This window comes from Poecilia latipinna, unplaced genomic scaffold (assembly GCF_001443285.1).
Source record: "Poecilia latipinna isolate Pla-1442-1.1 unplaced genomic scaffold, P_latipinna-1.0 Scaffold912, whole genome shotgun sequence".
Classification (NCBI taxonomy): Eukaryota; Metazoa; Chordata; class Actinopteri; order Cyprinodontiformes; family Poeciliidae; genus Poecilia; species Poecilia latipinna.
This window is the reverse complement of record NW_015113528.1, coordinates 3,830-12,636: the sequence shown is the minus strand read 5'-3', so window position 1 is coordinate 12,636 and position 8,807 is coordinate 3,830. Positions and strand designations below refer to the sequence as shown.

The 8,807-nt window shown below is 40.9% G+C and overlaps 1 pseudogene; it reads left to right on the top strand.

Moving 5' to 3' along the window:
• The first annotated feature begins 2,678 nt into the window (after positions 1-2,678).
• LOC106957524 (zona pellucida sperm-binding protein 3-like) lies at positions 2,679-7,128 on the top strand (annotated as a pseudogene).
• The last annotated feature ends 1,679 nt before the right edge of the window (positions 7,129-8,807 follow it).

The window sequence follows — 8,807 nt, the reverse complement described above, 5'->3', positions numbered from 1 at the left end:
TGCTGTCAGCAAAATGTGACAAGGGACACGTGTGTGTGTGTGTGCGTTTGTTTGTAATACCTTGTGGGGACGATTTTCCTGACACGTACTACGTTGTAGGGACCCACTGCTCCTTGTGGGGACCGAAGCCTTTTTCGCTGTTTCTGGGTCAGGGGCTAGATTTAGGACTAAGGTGTGAATTGAGTTTTGTTTAGGATAAGGGTAAGGTTTAGGCTGTAGAAATGAATGGAAGTCAATGGAAAGTCCCCACAAAGATAGCCACGCAAACATGTGTGTTTAAGGCCCTCGTGCGTGTATGTGTGTGTGTGTTGCTGTCACAGAACATCTGCGTTGTCGGTGTGCCATCGCGGCTGACGATTTCCCATCTGGTAAGAGAGGGAGGAGTGTGTGTTTATCGTCAAAAGCGGAGGGCTCGGCCTGTTTACCTGCCCTCGTCTGAAAATGTAGCGGGATTATCAGGGGACAGGAAGTGATGGAGCCACGTCGCACGAGTGTGTGTCTGCGTGTGAAAACAAAATGGCTGCCAGGCCCTTTTCAGAAACCCCTAAAGGAAAGCAAATTAAAGCCCCGCGGGGCCAAATTAGAGGCAGCTAACCAAGTTAGAGATCAGCAGTGAGAGGGGTCTGACTGGCAGGACTGGACTGATTTCAACACACACACACGCACACACACACTACATCCACACACCTGTCTTTGTTTTGCCAGTGATCAGGATAAGATAAAAGCCAGTTCCTGACAATAGCAGCCTCTCTTTTGTGGAGTCCACAGGGAGATCCTGGAACGGCACTAACATATTCCTGTAGGTCGGCCTGTGTTAGTGCAATACATTTAAACTGATTTAAACCTCAGAGTAGAAGCTAATTTCTAGGAAATCGCGTTAGGTTTTTATTTGTCCACGCATTTTGTTCTTACTGTAAAATGTTCCTCGACGAGAACCAAAAGTAACGCCATTGTAAATGTAAATTAGACTAAACCAAACAGTAGATTAGTACAAAAAAAGGTGCTTTGAATGAAATTAATTGCAGTGTAGCTTATTTTGGCGTGTCAGAGAAAAAAGGAGGATGATTCAAATACAAATGCCAACATTTAACTGATTAATCAGAGATTAAGTTGAGTGCACAGTAGTTGTTGGCGCTCGATTTTATTTAGGGGTATCAGAATAAGCTAAAAATTATGGTGCTTTTATTCACTTTGAAAGTAAAAAAAACAACAAAAAAACAACTCCTTATGTAATGTTCATTACACCGACTTTGTATTTCTTTTAAATACGTTTAATTCTTGTATGTGTGTCTTTTTGTGGTGATTCGTGGAATAAATGCAGATGTTAGTCTGTTTGTATTTATTTATTTGTTTTGGCACTGTTATCTTGATTTTAGACTAAATGAAAAGTTGACATCTCGGTCATCATCACAATACATATTTTCCTTGTAATTTGTCATCTTTTGACTGTTACTTCGCTACTTCATGTAAATGCCACCTGTTTGCTCTTGACATAGATTAAAAAGTGCTCCGTTGATAAAGGCTGATCATTTGGGGCATCAGATTAAAAAACAAACACATGCCACACTTTTCAGACATTTCTAAAAAAAACCCAAAACACTTAATATCTTCCTTTCACTTACAAATTATGCTTAACTTTGTTGTGGTTTCTCACATGTAGTGGCAATGAGTTAAATAGTTTCACAAGGCGTCCAACTGGGGTCTGCTTTTAGATTGAGGTGGAGCTTCAACACAGACCACCATCGCCACCATCAGGATGAGGTTGGAACGACAGGGTCATCCGAAAGTTGATTTATCATTCATGCATCCAAAAAAAAAAAAAAAAAAGAGCGAGAGTCTTTGACTTTTGGCTCTGAAAACATACAATTTTCACATTTCTACCGTCATGTCTTGTAACTAATACATTTGTTGATATGTTAAAAAGCTGAAAAACGTTTTAAGTATTTTTTTTGTGGAGTTTGGAAATCAAACGGCGTCCTTGTGATGCCACTTTGAAATATCATCCCCATCAAAAGAGTGATAACAGAGAGCAGCTTCCCTTTTTTCTTGTGAGTGATGGACGTGTACACACACGCGCACACAGACACACACACACACATATAAACATATCTGGTGGTGGTGACATTTGTGAAGGTGGACCATCGTAAATCTCCGTTTTATGAGCAGCTCCTGCTGAACCCAGTAGACTGCTGACCACGTTGCCTTGACATTCAAGACCATCATGTATAAAAAGAAAAATGCAGACCTGGAGGTTTAAACTGCCTCAGAGATGTGATTGATTTGCCTCATGAGGGCAGTGAAAGGTTCGCTGTTGGAGGTTAGACTTGTTTCTGTTTTTTTTAAATGAATTTGCTCATTACAATCATCGTAAGCGGAGGCAGACACGTCTGAGTCCTTATCACATTCTGATCTACAAGAGAGAGAAGTCAATCAGTCACTGCAGACAATTAAAAAAAAGAAATAAAACAGAGGTATTTCTTTATTCTAGATACAATTTTATAAGTGTTTTAATATTTTTACACAGTGGATCATTCCTGGGTCCACTCTTTTAGATTTGATATCTCTGTTATGCTGATCTTCAGGCTTCAAACATTAACTTCATTTTTTTTTAAATTTGTGATTCTTCTATGTACTTTGTGGCGTCAGATAATTTAGCAGCTCCAACGCTGACTGTTCTAAAAATAGCTTTAAAGCTAAAAACAAAACCTTATGTTCTACAACTCCAACTAAAAGGTTTTGATAGTCTTGATTGATATTTCTCTCTCCTTCAAGCTGTGGCTAAAACTGAAATTAAAGTTTTGTGAGACATATCTGCAACTTTTAAGTCTTTCGCTGGAGAGACGAAATGTCTTGCGGATGCCTCTTTAACTCTGTTGAGGCAAAGCGGAGCTCTGAGATTCACCTTAAACTTTAAAACTCTGCGTTGGATGCGTTTTGCTTTGTTTGAACATTAATCAAACTTTTTTTTATCTTTTGGTGTAAGGACAAAGGCAGCGTTGCTCTTTGAAATCACACAAAAACTTTATGTTTTTGGGTGAGACACTGTGATGGGTTTCAGAGCAGCTGCTTTTTTAGGGTTTGTGTCAGGAGGAAATCTTTGCTCTGCAGCTCAGAACTCGTTGGTCACCAATGAGACCGCCAACCAAACCCAAAGAGAACAAGAGACAACAAGATCACAGTGGGCAACTCGGCTTTCTCCTGTCACCTTCCAGCTCAAAACCTACCAGCTCAGAAACCTGGTGAGGAGAAGACGTCACAAAGCCTTCAGGTGGCCCAGGCCAGGCTTTCTTCAGAAAAAAAGGAAAACCGACCCAGCTGCAGAGGTGTTGTTAGTCCAAGGCCCAAAGCTCAACCTGCCCAATCCTGACCCCGGCAGAAAAAGACCTGGGGCGCTTATCAGGGGCGCTTTATCTTTCTGACAACTGGCCGGCATCTCGGTCTGCACAACATCAATCAATCTGAGTGATCTTCCAAGTTGTGAAGCGCGAGCGGCCCGTGCCTGCGCCAGCGGAGACCAGGTCAGTGGCTGTGGTGAAGAAAAGGTCACCGTGGCGGTCAAAAAGAACTTTCCAGGTAATGGCTGCTGGAATTGATCAGTTGTGTTTGTTTAGTAGTTGAGTTTCCTCCGGCTCTGTGTGAAAACAGCATGTCTGGGTTAGAGGCCTGAGTTGGGAAAGCTCAGGCTTCTAAGACTGACTTACAGATCAGTGTTCTGTTTCTTGTGATTTCTCTTTTTCCTCATTGTTTTCCTGTTGGACTTTAGAGCGACACGTTATTTGTTCTGTCTCTGAACCTCAGCTTATTAATTTGATTCCTCCTCTCTGTTTCCGGTAATAGTCAGCTGATCCAACCCAATGATCTGAGTTTAGGAGGCTGATGGTGGTTCATGCTGTGTATCACATCCTGCTGTTTGAGACAGAGCTACAGGGCTGTGGCAGCACAGTGACCGTAAGCATTCAACTCATACACGACTGCCAGTGTGTGTGTGAAGTCACTGGGTGTGTTTCGATCCTCTCAGATGACAGAAGTGGCTCTTAATCTACACCTATTCTCTGGAAAAAAATTTTTAAATTTTTCCAACGCCAAAATGGGTGTGGTAACTCTGCTGTAAAAATTTTTACAGCAGATTTTAGAATACTGTTGTTTTGTCATGTATATAACATCGGGGAACAATATTGATGTATGAAAGTTCCACAGCAGTTTTTGGGATCGATTCTCTGTAAGGATTGATGTAAACACGTTTGCACAAGATGATCTGTAATGAACCGGTTTCTACGTTTTCCTCGCAGGAGGCATTACGCGAGCAGCAACACAGTGAGGTCTCAGTGGACGACGTTCGCCTTTGAAATGCAAACAGAACAGTAGCTTCACTTTGCGTTGCGCCTCATGACAGGTGGGTGCAGGTTTAAAAGAAATAAAAAATAAAATACTGATTTATATCCAGAAAGTTTAAAGATTAAGACTTTACTGCCTGCTCTTGAAAATGCTTAACAGGATGAGGTGAGATTCCATGTCTCGTAGGCGGGAGCTGACCCAACAGGGTCATCCTCACGGCGAGGCGATCAATATCTTCCTGATTATGGTTTGTAATTAATTCCAAACGGACAGCAGATGATATCAGAGCTGAACTGTTCTTCTGAAAAGTTGGTCTTTCTGTACTCTGATTACTTTAGAGAAGTTAAGCCAGTTTTTTAAACTGCATTTCACAGAAACAGACCTTCGTTTATGCTTCTTATCCAGGTTCAATTTCTTTAATTCCTTCTTTTCTTTTTATTGATATTACCGTATCTCCATCAGCCCAGACCAATCATCTTCCCCTGGGCATCGTTTTAGCTTCATCTAATCGGATTGATGGTCCCGACTTTGCCTTTCCACTTACTGTGCATGTTTGTCATGTGGATTTGATTAGAGGTCTGGCGGTCGCCCAGGGCGTCCAACGTCGTCTTCGTGAGAGAGACGATGCACGTGGAGGTGGCAGCGGTGATGCAGGGCTACCACGTCCCTTTGAGGGTCTTTGTGGACAGCTGTGTGTGGTCACCGCGAACCCCAATCCAAGTTCTCATCCCAGTTACTCCTTCATCGGCAACCACGAGTGAGGAGCTGTGGACTAACTGTGGTTTTAAAAAATAAATAAATACAGATAAATTAAGGTTTAGGGAAGGTTTGTGTGTGTGTGAATGCAGTTTCTCTCTCTCTCTCTCTCTCTCTCTCTCTCTCTCTCTCTCTCTGTGTCATTTCAAGGTGTTTGACTCTAAGCTGACAGGAGCCCAGTTTTACTTCATGCCGAGGAGCCAAGAGGATAAACTTCATTTCCAGCTGAAAGCCTTCAAGTTCAAACATGATGACAGGAGCGAAGTAAGAGAAGTTACTCTGTGATTTGTTTATGCACTTTGAAAAATACCATATATATGTGTGTATTTATGCAGAAGCACATTTTGTCAGTGTGTCCTCTTTCCCCTTGGTTTTCCTTTTATCCTGTTTACATTTAACTGCACCAATGTCTTACTATAGTACTTTAAGGCAGGACAGGTATGTNCCAANGTTAGAATATTATCGAAAATAATATTTTAGAATATTATCGAAAATGTTTAATTTTCCAAAGAAAAAAAGGAAAAACTAAACGCACGGCTTGGATACTCAGTTGTGCGTCTCAAAGATTTATTTTTCTTATTTATTTATTTTTTCTTTTTGGAGCGTCGGCTTCAAAGTCAAAGCTGGCGACTCACTGAGAATTATAACTAACCATGTCAATGGAAAGTTGAGTGGAAGAAAAAGTGACTGCAACTGTGACTTGCATCTGAACTTCAAGAGCAACTAAAACCAAAACCTATCCAAAGCAAGAGAGGAAGCAACTCATGAAACCAAGACAACGGCTGTGTTTTCATTGAGCATAAAATTGCGCAAAATGGAATTAAGAAATAAATTTGCTTGGTTTTTTTTATGAAAACACTTCTTTGCATCACAAGAGTCATGTGATCAACAACCAGATGAACATATCGCATTAACAAAATTATACATGTGTGATTTTTACTTTAATAAAGACACTGCAATTGTGAAATTGGGTGTTTGACATTAGTAGAATATTGACAGAGTTTTGCACACATTTGTAATGGAAACACCACTAAAGCGACTTACCTGTGGTAAAGACGAGGGCTTTTTTTTTTTTATTTGATTTTTTTTTTTTTTTTTTTTTACATTTTATTTGTAACTGTAAATTAAAGTCTGAAAAATCACTTTCAAGAACTGCAACCTTTTAACTCTGTGAAAATGGTGACTCCTACGTCCGATCTTCAAGTTCTACATAACATGCCACCTGAAAGCGACAACAGTCAGTGTTCCCGTCGACTCTCAACACAAAGCCTGCTCCTTCCTGACCGCAGCAGGAAGGTGAGCCCCCTCACTGCAATGCAATAATTTTTTATTTTTTTTTACAACATGACACGTTTTTGATTGCGGACAGATGTGTGGCATCAGGTGGAGACAACAAGGTGTGTAGCTGCTATGAGACCAGCTGCGGTGGGCAGGTGCAGAGAAGAAGCCCCGCAGCAGATGCTGGTACGGTTTACATGACACTCCGGGATGGTTAGTGAGCGTACGGCACGCGTCCAGGAGACAAATTTTTTGACACATTCTCCGGTGCCATTGTGACAAAAGCAATAGCAGAAATGTGAGACGAATGTGTTTTGGTGAGGTTGAAACCCCTGTTTTAACCATTTTTAAGTCAAACGCTCAGACCAATCACTCGTCGCCCTAAAGCCAAAATGTTTTTTTTTCCACTTTGCATTGGTATCGTGTCTTTCCTCAGTACCGCAGTGGGATGGGATGGCATCTCTGGGTCCCATCCCGTTAGAGGACGGCGCTTCTTCCTGAATCCGTTCAACAAAACTGAATCTGGTAACCCCTGGTAACGTCTTCCTGGCTAATTCTGCCTGCTGTAGCTAACAGAGCCAATAATCCCTGCCTTTTCCTTCTTGTGCTCCCTCTCTCAGCCTCTTACTCATCTGTGTGGAGCAGGTGTTGCTCATGTGGTGATGGTCTCAGTGAGCACTTTAGTCTGCAGCAGGCTCCATAAACCCGCTGGGCATTCTGTTTGTACCTGAGTTAAGCCAATAAAACATTTATAACCCCACGTCTTTCTTTCTTTCTTTCTCTCTTTCCTTCTTTCTTTCTTTTGAGCAGAACTGAAATGTCTGCTTCTCCCAAGTTGATGCAAGACTGACACACCTCTCCCAAGATGAAAAAAAAAATGTGGGAGAGAGTTTTTGTTAGTTTTACGTTTTTGTAAATGTAACTTTTCTTCTTCTTGCAGTTTAAGAGGGGTCAAAACTGCTGTCCAATCATGCAGAAAATGAAATTTTGGTTAAAATTTGAATGCATGCAAAATGGCATTGCGTGTATTTCCGTTGCTGGTTGTAGATGTTAATATTTCATGCCAACAGTACCAACATCCAACCTTAATATTGAATACATGAATTATGTTTTGTGGATAATTTTTCTTTCAGTGTAACCTGCATGAATATTTCCAGCGCCCCGATCGGTGGGATGTGTTTCAATCCACCCCATCACCACAAAGTAATCGTGCGGCGTCGCTGGTACATGCAGCTCCCAGTCACAAAGGTCGCATGTTTAAAATTCGTCCATTTTCCAAGACTCCCCTTCCTGCCTGTAGAGGGGTATTTATGAAATGGGCCTCATCATGCCACTGTAGCTCACAAAGCCTGGGAAGATGAATAGATATAATTAAAAAGCCCATAAAGGCAAGAGCAGGGGTTTTTATTACAGTAATATGTGAAGGTCTTGTTTTAATGGGGTGTTTGTTCCCGTGCGTAAAGCTGACAGTGGTGCTGGCTTACTGCCGGATCGACGCCGAGCACCACACCACCTCCTCCTCCTACTGCCATTACACCAGAGGCTAATAAAAACCAATACCTAATGATTCACCAGCAGGAAGCATGACAGCGACCGGCACACAGAGGCAGCATGATGGACGAAACCCATAAGCTTCTCCTTACAAAAAGCAGAGGGGGAAAAAAAGGGATACAGGGAAAAGATGTGGCTCTCAGATAAAGGCGAAACGGAGAAAAGAAGAAATTATGAACCAATCAGTGCTGTCCAAATGCAAGCCGGTACCATTTTCAAGGGTTGTCTCTTGTAAGAAACACTATGTTTATGGAGTTTTTTTTTTTTGTTTAACCATCTTAGGAGCAGTATCTATTTTTTCAGACCAACTCTGAAATGTTCTATTACTTCCAGCAGCTGTGTGAATGAGCAGATGTCTAAATTTACACTCTGGACATGCAAATTTAATCTTAGAGGAGGGGAAAAAAATCACAATGGCATGTAACTGCAAACTAATACTGAGTAAGACCCCAAATCAAAACATCAAATATTTTTTGAAAATGTGTTCTGGCTAAAGGCAAAAAGAAACATTTTAATAAACTTTAATCCCTATGTTAAGAGAAGAGCAACAAACAAAGCCATAGCCTTTGTCATTAGTTTAAAACATTATTAGCTTAGGAATTCTTTACTTGGTCTAACTAAAACTAAAAACATATTGTAAACATTCACTAAATATTAGCTTAACATTTACGTAGCACATTTTATAAATTATTGAACAAAACTGAAAGTTTTTTTTTGTTTGAAACTGGAAGAACAGGTTTGAAAGTTTAGTTGCTAAATAATATGCTAGAAACGCTACATTTACCACTTGTTAGCATTGTAGCAAAAGCTGTTAGCTCTCCCTGCTGTGTGCGAGAAGCAAGAATTACACTTAAAAAAACACAGGAAAGACACTACACCATATATTA